Here is a 15612-nt window from a genome sequence, read left to right as displayed (position 1 = left end):
ACCTTTGGGTCTCATTTAACTTCCTCATGTGTGCATAGCCCTACAACCATTTATTATGTTTCCTGTGACATTAGGAAGTAACAAACTAAAACTAAAAGAGTACTAGCATTGTACTAGGTCAGAATACATACTTTCTAGGCTTGGGGTATAAAACATAGCAAAAAAATAAAGAGATAGAAGATGTAATGTATACTGGTTTTACATAGTTGCCAACAGTGCAGGTTTTGCCAGAACTGTCCAGATTCTAAGGAGACAGCCCCAGCAAAACCATGTCCTGGGTATGTCCTGGGAAGCTCCGCCCCGTCACAAGAAGTCCCACCCCCTTCCAGCACAAGTGATGTCAGTCATGCAGAACAGGGAAAGGCGTCCCTGGGGGACTAGAGGAACCAAACTGGTGAAGTAAGTATAGCTTTTTTTTTTTTTAAATACATATAAAGGGACAAGAGGATGCTGAAGAGGGTACTGGTATGATGATGAAGGGACAGGAGGAGGATGAAGGTGGAAGTAGTATGATGATGGAGGGGCAGGAGGATGAGAGGGGTAGTACTATGATGATGGAAGGGCAGGAGGATGAAGGGGTAGTAGTATGATGATGGAGGGGCAGGAGGATGAGAGGGATATTACTATGATGATGGATGAAGGGGGTAGTAGTATGATGATATGGGGTGCAGCTGCATCATATGTCTACAAACTACCAGTATGTAGAGTCAGTCAGTAGAATGCTATCTCTGAGTCTCAGCCTGCTCTGAGTGGGGTGTGTAATATACTGGGGACCTGAAACTGGGGTGTGTAATATACTGGGGACCTAATACTGGGTGTGTAATATACTGGGGACCTAATACTTGGGTGTATAATGCTCCTTTATGTTGTTCTGACTATAAATTCTATCTGTAAAATTTTGTACCCACACCCATGATAGGCCACACCCCACCGAGACCACACCCACAATAAGCCACATCCTTTTTAACGCTAAAGTGTCCCTGGAAAAAAAAATTAAATGTTGGCAACTATGGTTTTACATTGGCCTAGTTATAGTGGGGACACCACTGCTTTGGTGCATGAAGTGTTACTCTCACTTGAAGAAACTTTTGACATGTTATCGGACATGTCAAAGATTGCTGATCGTACTGGGTCTCACTGCTCAGACCCGCTGCTATCTCAAGATACAGTCGGGTGAGTGTCCGACAGTGCCTTCCACTCCACAGCTGGCAGGACATCTCATTCTTTCATTTTATAAAAAGTGTAATGAAGTGAATGAGTTAGATTTGATTGACAGCTGGGAAAGATGAGTGCTGCCTCGCTCTCCCTCCAGCTGTATCTCGGGATTGCAGCAAGTCTCAGCAGTGATACCCTGTGTGATCCTGAAGTTTTGACCGTAATGCTTTAAAGGAATACTTATAGTTCCAAGAATCTCTCCAGCAGTATGAAGACACTACCAAAATCTACATGGAAGAGTAGGGATGGTCCGAACCGAGTTCCACTTGGAAAACTGGGATACAGCCATAGCCATAGGCTGTATCCCAGTTTTCCAGGCGGTCCTCCCGCTGTATCCACCTGCTCCACGGAGCGGGCAGACAGTGGGAATCTGATGCCGAGCGTTTGGGTTCATATGAACCCGAACCTCGGAGGGTTCGGACCATCCCTATGGAAGAGCCATGTCAGATTTTACATCTTGAACTTTAGGGATTTTCAAGCTGATATGCATGTGCAATATGTATGTGTATTACTCAGCGGTATCATGGTTTTTTTGAGTTACCTGGGAGTGGCATCATACCCTAAAACATCTGTCCTGGTCCTCCTCTGCAGTGCGGCCCAGAATCGTTATAATCCACTGGTGCCTATATGCCAGTTGCCTTGGCGATGGTCTTCATGGTGACTTTACCATGCGGCAGATATGACAATAATGTTGTGGTTATCTGACGACCAGCATCAGCCAACTGTTAGTCACTGGGGTTAACGTGATGCATAGGCAGTCACATGGCTGTTGCATTACTTATCATAAATGTGGTGCTATTGTGTGGACAATGCACCTGTAGCTACATGTTAACTTGCTGGCGCCAGTGTCTGCCCCACCATGGCCACTTTGCTTCTCCCAATGTGCCTCATATTGCTCATGGCCATTTTGACTCCTTACTGTGCCCCACACAGTCTTAGGGTAATACATGGGGCGATTTTTCGGCGATAAGCGATTTCAAATTACCGCTATGACAAACTATCTTAAACTGCTCACCCTATTACACAGGACAGTGATCTTACTTCTGGTTGTTCTTGCACTCATCCTTTCCTGGCTGATAGACAAGGGAACGACCGAACAATGGGTTATTACACCGAACGATGTTCGAACGATTTGTGAACGATCAATGATGAAAATAGGTTCAGATTCTATCAAATGATCAACAATTTCTCGTTGGTCGTTTAATCGTTGCCTGCAATTACACAAAACGATTATCATTTAAATCCGAATGATCTAACGATTTTTCGAACGATAATCATCCCATGTAATACCCCACATAGTCTGTACAAACAACGGTCCTATAATCAAATTCCAAATTGCAAAGAATGGGTCAAAGAAAAAGTACTGTGTGAACAACTAAAATCAATGTCCGTTGTTTGCAAAACAACAGCCGGACTCCATCAAACAACAGCCATTGTTCGCTACGTTGTGTGAACAAATGTCATTGTTTCCAATGCATTATGAAAAAAACATCCGTTGTGTAAATTGAAAAGAACGGCCATCCTTTTCATAAAAAGTATGTTGTGTGAACATATGTACTGTACAAATATACTGTAGGATCTGTATGTACTGACCAAACATATACCAGCTATATGCAGCTGTATAGGGTACCTTAAGGTACACTCCCAATGACGTGAATATACATTTATTTTCCTTGGAGCTGAATAAACAACTCTGTAATTGTATACAGTCACAAAGCATTGTAATGGTTGAATTTAGCAATCCAAGATTACTGTACACGATTAACTTTCCACCTGTAGTGAAAGATTATCAGTTTATTGTACAGGCATTCATATCTATAGCCGCACCTAGATTTTTCCAGGTAAGCTTTATTTTATGACTGGAAGGAAAATATTTTACAGGAACACAACCCACAGCCGACAAAAAGAGGTGTCCCCTGCAGTGTGCTACATCATGTGGGTGTGTCGGCCATTCAGACCTTCAGCTTAGGGAGTGCCAGCGCTTATTTCATTTGTGTCAATAATAGGTGACTGTTCAATGCTTAGAGAAGCGAATAAATATTGAGAAAGTTAATACCTGTGATATATGGAAGAATGAAAAACAAAGGGAGATGATGACAGGATTAAACGTCTTTCACAGACAGAGGTCAAGTCACAGACTACATGTTAAAAGGGATTTTCCCACCATAGCAAGCATAGATCAAAACTGATTAGTAGTTATCAATAAGGGTGTAATTCTTAGAACATGACAAACACATTGTTAGTGTTTTGCAGCATTTCATTTTTTTTTCTCCTCCCAAAGTCTCTCATGTCACCACTTTACACAGAGCCTACCATTATTCTTATCTGTGCAGGTACTGCATTTACTTGACTAAAAGCTCTTCTAGGGTAGCTTCACACTTAACGTATCCGCAGCGGAATTCACGCTGGGAGTATGTAAGTGCCGGCCCCATTACCCCCCGCCACTGGGAAAATACTTTATCTGCTCCACGATCCGGCTGCATCTAAGGCTCCCAGCTCCCGGAGGTCCTGTGCAGCCAATCAGTGACTGTGGCGGGGCCATGCACTTGCTCTGATTGGCTGTGCAGGACCTCCGGTAGCTGAGAGCCTCAGATGCAACCATATCGTGGAGCAGATAAAGTATCTTCTCCGATCGGGGGTGGCGATCGGATCGCTGGCGGCGGGGGTAGCGATCGCAGCGCTGGTGGCGGGGGTGGCGAACGGAGCGGCGGCGGGGGTGGCGATCGGAGCGGCGGGGGTGGCGATCGGGGCGGCGGGGGTGGCGATCGAGCCGGCGCAGGGGGCTGTGGATGAGCGGAGGGCCGGGCTGCTGCGAGTGGGGGGCCGGACTTTGGGCGGCGGGACTTTCGCGCGACGACTGTTTACACGGAACGATCGGCGAATTTTTTACGAACGACGATTTAAGAACAGGTTAAAAGATCAAAATGAACGCTTTCTCGTTTGTCGTGTGATCGTTCGCCGCGTTTACACGTACGATTATCGTTTGAATTTGATCGTTATCGTGCAAATTCACACAATAATCGTTCCTTGTAAACCCACCATTAGGGTCCATTTACACAGAAAGATTATCTGACAGATTATCTGCCAAAGATTTGAAGCCAAAGACAGGAATGGATTTGAAAAGAGGAGAAATCTCAGTCCTTCCTTTATGACCTGATCTCTGTTTATAGTCTGTTTCTGGCTATGGCTTCAAATCTTTGGCAGATCTGTGAGATAATCTTTCTATGTAAATGGACTCTAAGGTGCTGATCAGTTTTTTCCCTCCCTAAACACATCCAGCAAAAAATTATCAGCTCCATTCCAGTTGTGACATGGATCACACAATCAGCTAACAGTCTTGCTAAAACTTGCATTGGGCTATGCGTGAAGCGGAAGTCAATGTCTCTATTCGTATAGAAAAAGTGCACACATAACCTGGGGCAAGTTTCAGTGAGTAGGAGTGATGGACATGTAATCCAGATTAGGACTGGAATGGAGCTGATAACCGGCTCATGAAGACTTTGACAAAGAAACTAATTATACCACATTGTACACCATAGAGTTGGCTAATGGTTCACAAAATAACATTTTTACTGGGAGTGCCTCTTTAAACGTATAGTTAAGAATACATACTACTAGCATTCAGACACTGAAGTCAGTTAAGAGATTTCAAATGTACTGATCTAAAGTTGCCAGTCATATATGCAAATAGATGAATAATTGCATGAAGTTTCCTTTTGGCACAGGAACAAGGCTGCACAAGAGTAAATAACTACTGTACACGACCACTGTCTTGGCATCAAACGCTAGAGACTAGAATCTGGAACACTGCAGCCAACAAAATACTTGAGAGTCTCCCAAGACTTGACACAGAAACAAAGCTGCATATAACAGGGTTGTATCCCTGTTTTCCAGGTGGGACTCGGGCCGTCTCCATCTTTTCCACAGACCGGGAAGATAACGGGTTTGAAATGCAGATGGTTTGGTTTCGTACGAACCCGAACCTCTGCCCGGTTTGCTCATCTCTTGTTAGGACTTACAAAATCAAATGAAGGGAAGTAGTTAGAAGTGGTTTTGACCATATAAGATATATTGAAACCAGGCTCATCTGTTTTAATACTTTGCACTGTGAAAATAGAACAAGTTTTTAAGTTTGAACCGTTCATAGATAGCCACATACCTTGGACCTAGATGTCAATGTTTATCAATATAGCAGCACAACGTAAGCATAGAGTTATACAGGAGTTGTGCCGCAGGGCACTATCTATGTGTATGATGTTTTGACTTATGGTCAGTTTAGCAGAAAGTATCCATGATGGAGACAGAGTTCTTGTACAGGAATTAGACAGGCTTAATTACCCAAACTCACAGGCGGTGGTCTTTCTTTACTCCTTTACTTCAGGCCCTGTCACTAGTCATTTGTATTTCTCCTTCAAGCAGGTTGTAACTAGATCACGGTGGAGGTGTTAAACATCTACACATGTCACATGAGTAATGCTTCCCAATTGCAGTATCACAAACGTGTTAGCGCCAATAGGTCACGGTATGGACGGGGTAGACACAGACAGTGCACCCTGCATTCTTGCTTGCCCATTGTCCCTCCCAACTTTCCTCAGTCAGTCCTAGGCTGCTCCGGGCAACAGGGAAACAGTCCCTGACTTATGATATAATACTATACTATATGATATAATACAATACTAAGCACAGACAAGACAGTGTACAGGGAGTGCAGGAGAGAAAGATAATTGTTAGCATAACAATAATTATTGAAAGTGTGAGGGCACCTGAAGTGTAAAGTTCTATTATTTATTTTTTTTACATTCACATCCTCTTCCCATAAAATACATATAAACAAGGACCTAATTTAAGTCTAAAATCTGTTATTTTTTTCAATAAACTCTCCCTTTTCTCAATGAGCTTTCCTCCAAATAGGAATTACATTTGCTTACTCCATTTGACATTTTGGATGACTCTGGTCATAATTAGATATATCTGTTTCTGTATTAAAAAATTAAAAGGAACCTGTCAGTCACATATTGGTCATATAGCCACTGGCAACATGGGCGGTAACCTTTATGAAGTAATCAAAGTGCCTCCAGCTCTAATCACACCTATTGTGGTATAATTAATTTTTTTGTTCAAAAATCCTTTTTCGGTCATACATTAAAGCCTTTACAGCCTTTATACAGATATTCCAGTAAAAAAAAAAAAAACTAAAGTTTAAACGTTGCCCTTGTTAGAACTGCGGCCTGTGCTCCGGGCCTGTTGCAGAAACCGGAGCAGGAGCACCAGCGCACTGTTGCTTCGGCCCCTGGTGGCACCTCACCACTCCACTGTCTTGCTCCCCGCTTTCCCGGCTGCCGCGCACGCCCACCTCTCACATATTTAAAGGGACTGTGAGTGAAGTGAAGACCAGTGGACACTTAGACTCCCCTCCCTTGTGCAGCTTATGCCATCGCTAGTAGTGGCGCTGCGGATCCACAACTCCAGTTGTTACAGTCCTTAACAATTTCTAAAATGATCTTTAAAGACCATTGATTTTATAATACCTGCCACATTTTGCGCAATATACACAATACCATCTAAAAATAAATGTACTTTGAATGAACTCTTTCTATATCAAGATCCAATCCAAGTTTTTCAAAGATGTATTTATCAAAGGATTTTATCAAAGGGTGTAAAATATAAACTAGTGTAAACTGCTCATAGTAACCAATCACAGCTCAGCTTTCAGCTCTGGTAAAATAAAAAGGAGCTGTGATTGGTTGCTGTGGGCAGTTTACACCATTATACAGTATATTTTACACACTGCAATTGCCAGCATTTGTACCCCGAACTTGCCTCATCTAATGCTTCTTTTATAAAGTAAAACACAACAATCACGAGTATTTACTCGTTCAAGGGTCTCCATTGATACATTGCCCCCTTAAAAATTTGAATATGCAAAAAAGGAGTTTGTGGAGCCTCAGTAATGAGTTACAAAACACGGGAACAGTAAGATATCCCTCTTGGGGAGTAAACACATTGTTAAGAGGTCCCTCCTAGTGAGGAGATCATTAAACCACCCTGATATGTAGCCTCTTAAAGGGGTACTCTGGGCTTTTTTCACTATGCCTGCACTGGATCCCGCATCACGCTGCTCTTGTCTCTGGTCTCCGATGCTTCTTGGCCTACGATGCTTAGCCATTCAGCAGCAGAGGCAGGCCCCTGCTACAATTGCTATATGACTGAGCAGGCTTAAAAAATCATGGCTCAAACCACATCATAGACCAGAAAGCGGCTAGGGTCCAGAGACCGGAGCAGTGTGATACAGGATCTCATGCCCGAACCAGGGAGGTAAGTGGATGTCATTGCTTTCATCCACCCCTTTCCCCAGCCATAGTGAAAGAATTCCTCCTGTCCGGAATACCCCTTTAAGTCCCACTTGGTTGCAAGTATTGGGACGCAAATAGGGAGATACCTCCTTTTGTGTCAAAGTCTAACTCATTTGCGAGTATTGCGACATAACAAGGCCAGGCATCCATCCACAGACAGCTGTTTTACGGTACTGTCCCTTCTTTTATTGCCAAGCAGTTTATGGCAGGGTAGCAACATGCAAAAAATCCATGTTTAATGCTCGGTTCCGTCTCCCAGTAACTAGGGTGGATGGAGCCAGTAACATGAGGATGGAGCCGCATGTAGTTATGCTGCCACCGCCCTATTCCTAGCCACTCACACTTGATTGCTGGAAACTTACTGCTGGGTACCTAATAATTATAATAAAAAAAAAATTATATATATATATATATATATATATATATATATATATATATATATATATTATCGTAGTTGCATCCTTGTCTTTCATTAATAGTTGTATTGTTTTTAAAAGATATATTTAGTCTTCTAACACTGATCATTGCTAAATAGTATTTCAGGAATTTCAGGAAATATTACATCGCATCCATAATACCGACGAATCATCGCCACATAACTACAGGTTTAAATAAATGTCTTTTCTAGTCGTATGCTGTTCAATTTTCCCCTGTGATTTATGGGTTTTTAAAGCGTGCCTGTAGGGTGACATTCATGACCTCTTGCCATTTGCGCACAGCAGACTAATCTTTTAAAGCATTTTTAAACTGGGGATATATGTTCTCTTGGAGCCTTTAGATTTATAGATATAAATAATCAGCAGGATATACCATAGATGTCCAAAACAGAAGGTAAAAAACACTAGGGGAGACATTCATCAAAACTATTGTATCTGTACACTGGTTGCACCTAAATTCCTGCTCCTTGCCGCACGCCGGATTTACTGAGAGGCCTGGAATCTTACAGTAGATTATCTGATAATATTCCAATAGAAGAACACTCACATTAGGAAATGTAAAATTAAGTTTAATGGATAGCTACATTTAAACTAAACACATTTGTCAATGACTTTGTAGCATACTATGGATACTGCAGCTTATCTATGTTTGAAATAAATCCCATGCTTCCTAATGGGTGATAAAATAATTATATTGCAATTTCATGTTCAAAGTCTAAATAAACTTTACAGGGATCGGAAACATAACTTACATAACAGTTCACTGGAAAATAACACTACATGGAAAATTGTATATACTGCTTAAGTCAGAGGCAGATATAGCTTGTTATTTCTTCTTCTTTCTATATTGCATAATTTACATTTCTCATTGAAGGGGCTATTCACACAAAAAAAAAATTCTTTCAGATCAACTAGTGCCAGAACGTGCCAGAGATTTGTAATTTACTAGTGATATTTTTTTCAGCCTGGAGAGCAGGAGAGGTTTTCTATGGGGATTTGCTACTGCTCTGGGCAGTTCCTGGCATGGACAGAGGTGGCAGCACTGTGTCAGACTGGAGAGAATTCACCACTTTCTGCATGACATACAGCAGCTGATAAGTACTGGAAAACTTTTAATACTTTTAATAGAAGCAAATTACAAATCTCTGGCACTTTCTGACGCCAGTTAAACAAGAATGCTTAGTTAGGGCTTATTCTCACGTCCCGTAAATTACAGGCCCTACGGATGGCGGATCTGGCATGATGTATCAATATCATGGCGGGAGCAGGGAAACAGCTTAAATTGCCGCAGCACTGTAGTGTCAGAGCCGTGTGGCAGCCCCTATAGTAATTTACAAAAAATGCTATTTAAAAAGTACAATAAGAAAATAAAAAAATAAAAAATAATATTTCAGTATCTGACTTTAATCTTTAAAAAATCAATGTGATACATGCCCTTTAGGTAAACAAGCAAACATTAGATGTAGAGCAAAGTCCATTAGAAGATGACAGGATACCATGCCATCTATCTAATATATTTACAGATATTAAATCAGCAGAAAATCTAATCAGCATTAAGACTCCGAAGATTTGTATGTGATTACAGAGCGGAGTCTCTGTTTTCTTTCTCTCTCTCTCACTTTTTAATTTTTCTACCAATATAGCAGGAGGTGTTGCTGGATGAGTTGTATTTTTTGGACATAATCTGTATTTTATGACATCTTACATTATCTTGTAGAAAGGTGCACAATAGCAAGAAATATACTGCGCAATGTACTGCACACTGCATAAGTATTGGGACACACCTCTTTATCAGTGAATTCAGGTACAAAGTGTACTGTTCTGATTCTGAGCCTGTTTCCTGGGCTACAATTCTTCTTGACTCTTTTTTATATATTGTACTGACTCTCCTTTTACCAGCCAGATTGCTGATCCAAACATGTGCCACCCTTCTCAACCATCTGCATTTATTGGACTATGTATCTGCCTCATTCCTGGTATCTTTCTGTCTCTCCAGTTGTTTGACCTGGCCTTCTCTGTATGTTTATCTACCTAACCTCCTGGTGCAGCCTATACTGGGACTATCTTTATGAAGTGACCCAGTACCTTCTAGCAGCCCAAGTTCAACTTTCACATCCTGGAGTGGGATAAAAGTTTACCCGCTCATGTCAGCAATCTGTATATATATACGTTCCTACTGCATATACCCTGTGCAGTAGGAATGTATATATATATTTACCTCTGTCCTGTCGAATCGGCGTTCTATGTATAGAATCTCCTCTCAGTCAGACTTTATGCATGGGCATGGTTCACCGATAACACTGATCTATGCTATGGCATAACATAGATCAGTATATGCAATCTATTGATTGCATGTTTTACTGTCAAATAAAAGTGTAAAAAAAAGTGTCATTAAAAAAATTTAAGTTTTTAAAAAAACCTTATATAACCCCCCAATAAAAGTTTAAAATACCCCCTTGCCCATTATAAAAATCTAAATATGTAAAATAACTAAACATATTATATATTGTAGGGTGCAGAAATGTTCGATCTATTAAAATATAACATTATTGTTCCCGCACAGCTAATAGCATAAACATTAAAAAAAAAACACCAGGAGTGCTGATTTTTTTAAAATTATACTTAGAAAAAAATTAATAAAAAGCGATTAAAATGTTTCTTTTACACCAATATGATATTAATAAAAACTAGAGATCATGGCGCAAAAAAATGACACCCGAACCAGCCCTTTATGTGGAAAAATAAAAGCGCTATGGCTCTAAGAAGGCGGGGAGGAACATTGCATTAATTTGACCCGGACATCCGTGCATCAATAGGCTCGGTCTTGAAGGGGTTAAAGTTTTTTTGTATAAATTACTTCTATTTAAAAATCTGAAGTCTTTCAGTACTTACAGCTGCTGTGTGTTCTGCAGAAAGTGGTATATTCTTTCCAGTCTGACATGGTGCTCTCTGCTGCCAGGACTTGTCCAAAGCAGGAGAAGACGTCTATGGGGATTTGCTGTTGATATGGACAGTTCCTGTCATGGACAGAGGTGGCAGCAGAAAGTACTGTGTCAGACTGGAAAGAAAACACTGCTTACTGTATGACATTCAGCAGCTGATAGAAATAGAAGTAATTTACAGTTGATTTGAAAAAAATAAATAAATAAAAATTTGCCTGAGTTTTCCTTTAAAACCTGGAAGGTACTTGGACTCTGCTCCTAAGTTCGGTCCATAGGCTAAGCGTCCTATTACAAGGGTTGACTACAGCCCAATCATTTTAGTAAACGAGTGTCGATTGCTAAATCAGCGTTTACTGGACCTATTAGCCTGATAATCTGCAGTAAGGGCTCCATGGACATTGACGTTAGCCAGTATCTTAATGAAAATAATCTTATGATGCAGCATCAGCATGGATTTATGAGGGATCGATCCTGCCAGACTAATCTGATCGGCTTCTATGAAGGGTGAGGCTGTGGATGTTGTGTATCTGGACTTTTCAAAGGCATTCGATACTGTGCCGCATGAAAGGTTGGTCTATAAAATAAGGATACTGGGATGTAACGCCTGGAGTCGTGGATCCACCGAACCTTCACTAGCGATGGCAGTAACCGCACAAGGGAGCGGAGTCTAAGGGGCCGCTGGTTTTCACCAGAGCCCGCCGCAAGGCGGGATGGACTTGCTGTGGCAGGCGACCCCCAGGTCGCTACCCCTGGCTTGGTTGCTAGTGACAGCAGGTGAGGCGTGGCAGGAGCAGTAGGCAGAAGATAGTGCAGGCAGAAGTCTGTAGGCGTAACCGCAGGTGGCAGGCAGTGCTCAGGAACAATGGGTAAGTAGCGGACAGGGGCTAGGGACAGGGACAGCGGACAAGAACTAGGAACAAGGACTGAGGTCAGGAACAACAGGGAGCTGGGCCAAACGCTATGGGAAGCATGTAGAGGCTCCAACACCTGTAGTGGGGCAGGGCTGGAATTTATAGAAGAGTGTGATGTGCAAGAACCAATTAAGGGCGGACAGCCCCTTTAACTCCGAGACAGCAGGCGCGCGCGCGCCCTAGGAGGCGGGGACGCGCGCGCCGGCCAGCATAGCGATGGACAGGAGCAGGGCGAGGTGAGGCGCCCCCAGGGGCCGAAGTGGCAGCAGCGCCGGGTCCCTGCATGTGGACACCGGCGGCTGCCAGACAGGGTGAGGGGGTGCGGCGGCGGTCCGGAGCGCGGGACGCCGCCGCAGCCCTGACATGGGACTTGGGGAAAATGTATGCAAATGCATAAGTAACTGGCTGTGTGACAGAAAACAGAGGGTGGTCATTGATGGAACATATTCAGATTGGGTTTTAGTTACTAGTGGGGTACCACAGGGGTCAGTGTTGGGTCCACTTCTTTTTAATATTTTTATTAATGATCTTGTTGAGGGGCTACAGAGTAGAATCTCCATTTTTGCAGATAATACTAAACTGGGTAAAATAATCAGTACAGAGAAGGATAATATCATATTACAGAGGGATTTGGAGAAGCTAGAGGCTTGGGTGGTGAAATGGCAAATGAAGTTTAATGTGGATAAATGTAAGGTTATACATTTGGGCTGTAGAAATAATAAGTAAAGTTATGTGCTAAATAATAAAACACTGGGTAAAACTACTTCCGAAAAGGACCTGGGGGTATTGGTGGAGAGTAAACTCAACTTTAGTGATCAGTGCCAGGCAGCAGCTGCCAAGGCTAATAAAATAATGGGATGCATCAAAAGGAATAGATGCTAAGGATGAGAACATAGTTTTGCCTCTTTATAAATCACTGGTCAGACCACATATGGAATACTGTGTACAGTTTTGGGCACTGGTATATAAGAAGGACACAGCTGAACTGGAGCGGGTGCAGAGGAGGGCAACAAAGATCATTAAAGGAATGGGTGGGTTACAGTACCAGGACTACAGCTTATCAAGCTTGGGGTTATTTACACTAGAAAAAAGACGTCTTAGGGGCGATCTGATCACAATGTACAAATATATAAATGGACAGTACAGAGGTCTTTGTAGTGGTCTTTTTACTCCTAGGTCTGTAACCATGACAAGGGGTCATCCTCTACGTTTAGAGGAAAGAAGATTTCACCATCAGCATCGACGCGGGTTCTTTACTGTACGAGCGGAAAGACTGTGGAACTCTGCCACATGATGTTGTCATGGTCGATTCATTAACCCTTTAAGGACAGAGCAAATTTCGATTTTTGCGTTTTCGGTTTTTCCTCCTTGTGCATAAAAGGCCATAGCACTTGCATTTTTCCACCTAGAGACCCACATGAGCCCTTATTTTTTGCGTCACTAATTGTACTTTGCAATGACAGGCTGAATTTTTGCATAAAGTACACTGCGAAACCAGAAAAAAATTCAAAGTGTGGTGAAATTGAAAAAAAAAACGCATTTTGTTTATTTGGGGGAAATGTGTTTTTACGCCATTCGCCCTGGGGTAAAACTGACTTGTTATGTATGTTCCTCAAGTCGTTACGATTAAAATGATATGTAACATGTATAACTTATATTGTATCTGATGGCCTGTAAAAAATTTAAACCATTGTTAACAAATATACGACACTTAAAACCGCTCCACTCCCAGGCTTATAGCGCTTTTATCCTTTGGTCTATGGGGCTGTTTCAGGTGTCATTTTTTGCGGCATGATGTGTTCTTTCTATCGGTACCTTGATTGCGCATATACGACTTTTTGATCGCTTTTTATTACAATTTTTCTGGATTTGATGCGACCAAAAATGCGCAATTTTGCACTTTGGGATTTTTTTGCGCTGACGCCGTTTACCGTGCGAGATCAGGAATGTGATTAATTAATAGTTCGGGCGATTACGCACGCGGCGATAACAAACATGTTTATTTATTTACTTTTATTTCTAACCTGGGAAAAGGGGGGTGATTCAGACTTTTATTAGGGGAGGGAGCTTTTTACTAATAATGACATATTTTTTTTTTTTAACTTTTACACTTATACTAGAAGCCCCCCTGGGGGACTTCTAGTATAAGTGCTTTGATCTCTCATAGAGATCTCTGCAGCATAGATATGCTGCAGAGATCCATGAGATAGGCACTCGTTTACTTCCGGCTGCTGCAGCCGGAAGTAATCGAGTGCCGAGCCGGGGACGGCGCCATCTTGGAGCGGTCCCCGGCCGGCTTCATTTACGGAGATCGCTCCTCCGGGATAACATCCCGGAGGAGCGATCTCCCCACTAGACACCAGGGATGACGCTGCGTCCGGTAATCGGATGCAGCTGTCATGTTTGACAGCTGCATCTGATTACTGTATTAGCGGGCACGGCGATCGGACCGTGCCCGCTAATACCTACGGTCCCGGGCTACGCGCGGTCCCGCTCTGAACTCCCTTACCGGCATCAGGGCGTAAATTTACGCCAGATGTCGTTAAGGGGTTAAATAAGTTCAAGGGAGGCCTGGATGCTTTTGTTGAAAAATATAATATTACAAGTTATAGGCATTAGATTTCCGGTGATACGTTGATCCAGGGATTATTCTGGTTGCCATTGGAGTCGGGAGGGAGTTTTCTCCCTGTGGTGGGGCAATTGTCGTCTGCCTCGTGGGGGGTTTTGCCTTCCCCTGGATCAAGACAGTAGGGTTTCCCTAGGTTGAATATGCAAAACAGGAGTCCGTGGAGCCTCGGTTGCGAGTCTCAGAACACGGGATAGCCAGATATCACTAGCCTGTTGCCATGGGGTGCCTCCATGATAGAGAGAGCACCACACCACCCTGATAAATAGCCCCTTAAGTCCCACTCAGTTGCGAGTATTGGAACATAAATAGGGAAACACCAGGGTGGCCCCTTCTTGTCAATGTCTAACTCAAGGTGCGAGTATTGCGATCATGACAAGGGCTTGCCAAGGCAGGCTTCCATCCACAGACAGCCGTTTCGGGGTTTTTGCCCCTCGTCAGTGTGGAGTAGGATTCTGGCTAGTTGGGGCAATAGCAAATAGACCAAAAAAACACAGTTATCACTGAACTCAAGGAGAACAGTGAAAAAAATTCTAATGAAGTACTCAATCAAGAGTCTCCACTGATGCCCTCAAAAATGTAAATATGCAAAACAGAAGTCCGTGGAGCCTCGGTTGCGAGTCTCAAAACACGGGATAGCCAGATATCACTAGCCTGTTGCCACGGGGTGCCTCCATGATAGGGAGAGCACCACACCACCCTGATAAATAGCCCCTTAAGTCCCACTCAGTTGCGAGTATTGGAACATAAATAGGGAAACACCAGGGTGGCCCCTTCTTGTCAATGTCTAACTCAAGGTGCGAGTATTGCGATCATGACAAGGGCTTGCCAAGGCAGGCTTCCAGCCACAGACAGCCGTTTCGGGGTTTTCCCTAGGTTGAACCTGATGGACTCTTGTCTTCTTTCAACCTTATTTACTATGTTACTATGCCCATGCAGCCCTTGCCTAAACACCTGATACCTTACCTCTCCCTGCTCTTCTCTACTGTGCTCCGCAGCTTTCCCGTGACAGGCCGCTAAGCCAATCAAAGGCCCACAGGTTGCTCAGCCAATTACAGGCCAGGACCGCCAGCTGACAGGCCGCTCAGACGCTGTAGCCGCCGGGATCGGGAAGCTGCGGAGCACAGA

General features: G+C 43.0%; 1 protein-coding gene across 2 annotated transcripts in view; it reads right to left on the bottom strand.

Moving 5' to 3' along the window:
* The window catches only part of LOC138795806 (phospholipid scramblase 2-like), a 68059-nt gene extending 66172 nt beyond the window's left edge, over positions 1-1887 (bottom strand). For both annotated transcript variants that reach the window (XM_069975394.1, XM_069975393.1), the window contains exon 1: positions 1757-1887. The gene's annotated coding sequence lies outside the window, so the exon portion shown is untranslated. The remainder of the gene's footprint in view (positions 1-1756) is intronic.
* Between the last annotated feature and the right edge of the window lie 13725 nt (positions 1888-15612).

Source organism: Dendropsophus ebraccatus, chromosome 6 (assembly GCF_027789765.1).
Source record: "Dendropsophus ebraccatus isolate aDenEbr1 chromosome 6, aDenEbr1.pat, whole genome shotgun sequence".
Taxonomy (NCBI): Eukaryota; Metazoa; Chordata; class Amphibia; order Anura; family Hylidae; genus Dendropsophus; species Dendropsophus ebraccatus.
This window is presented reverse-complemented; position numbering and strand designations above follow the sequence as displayed.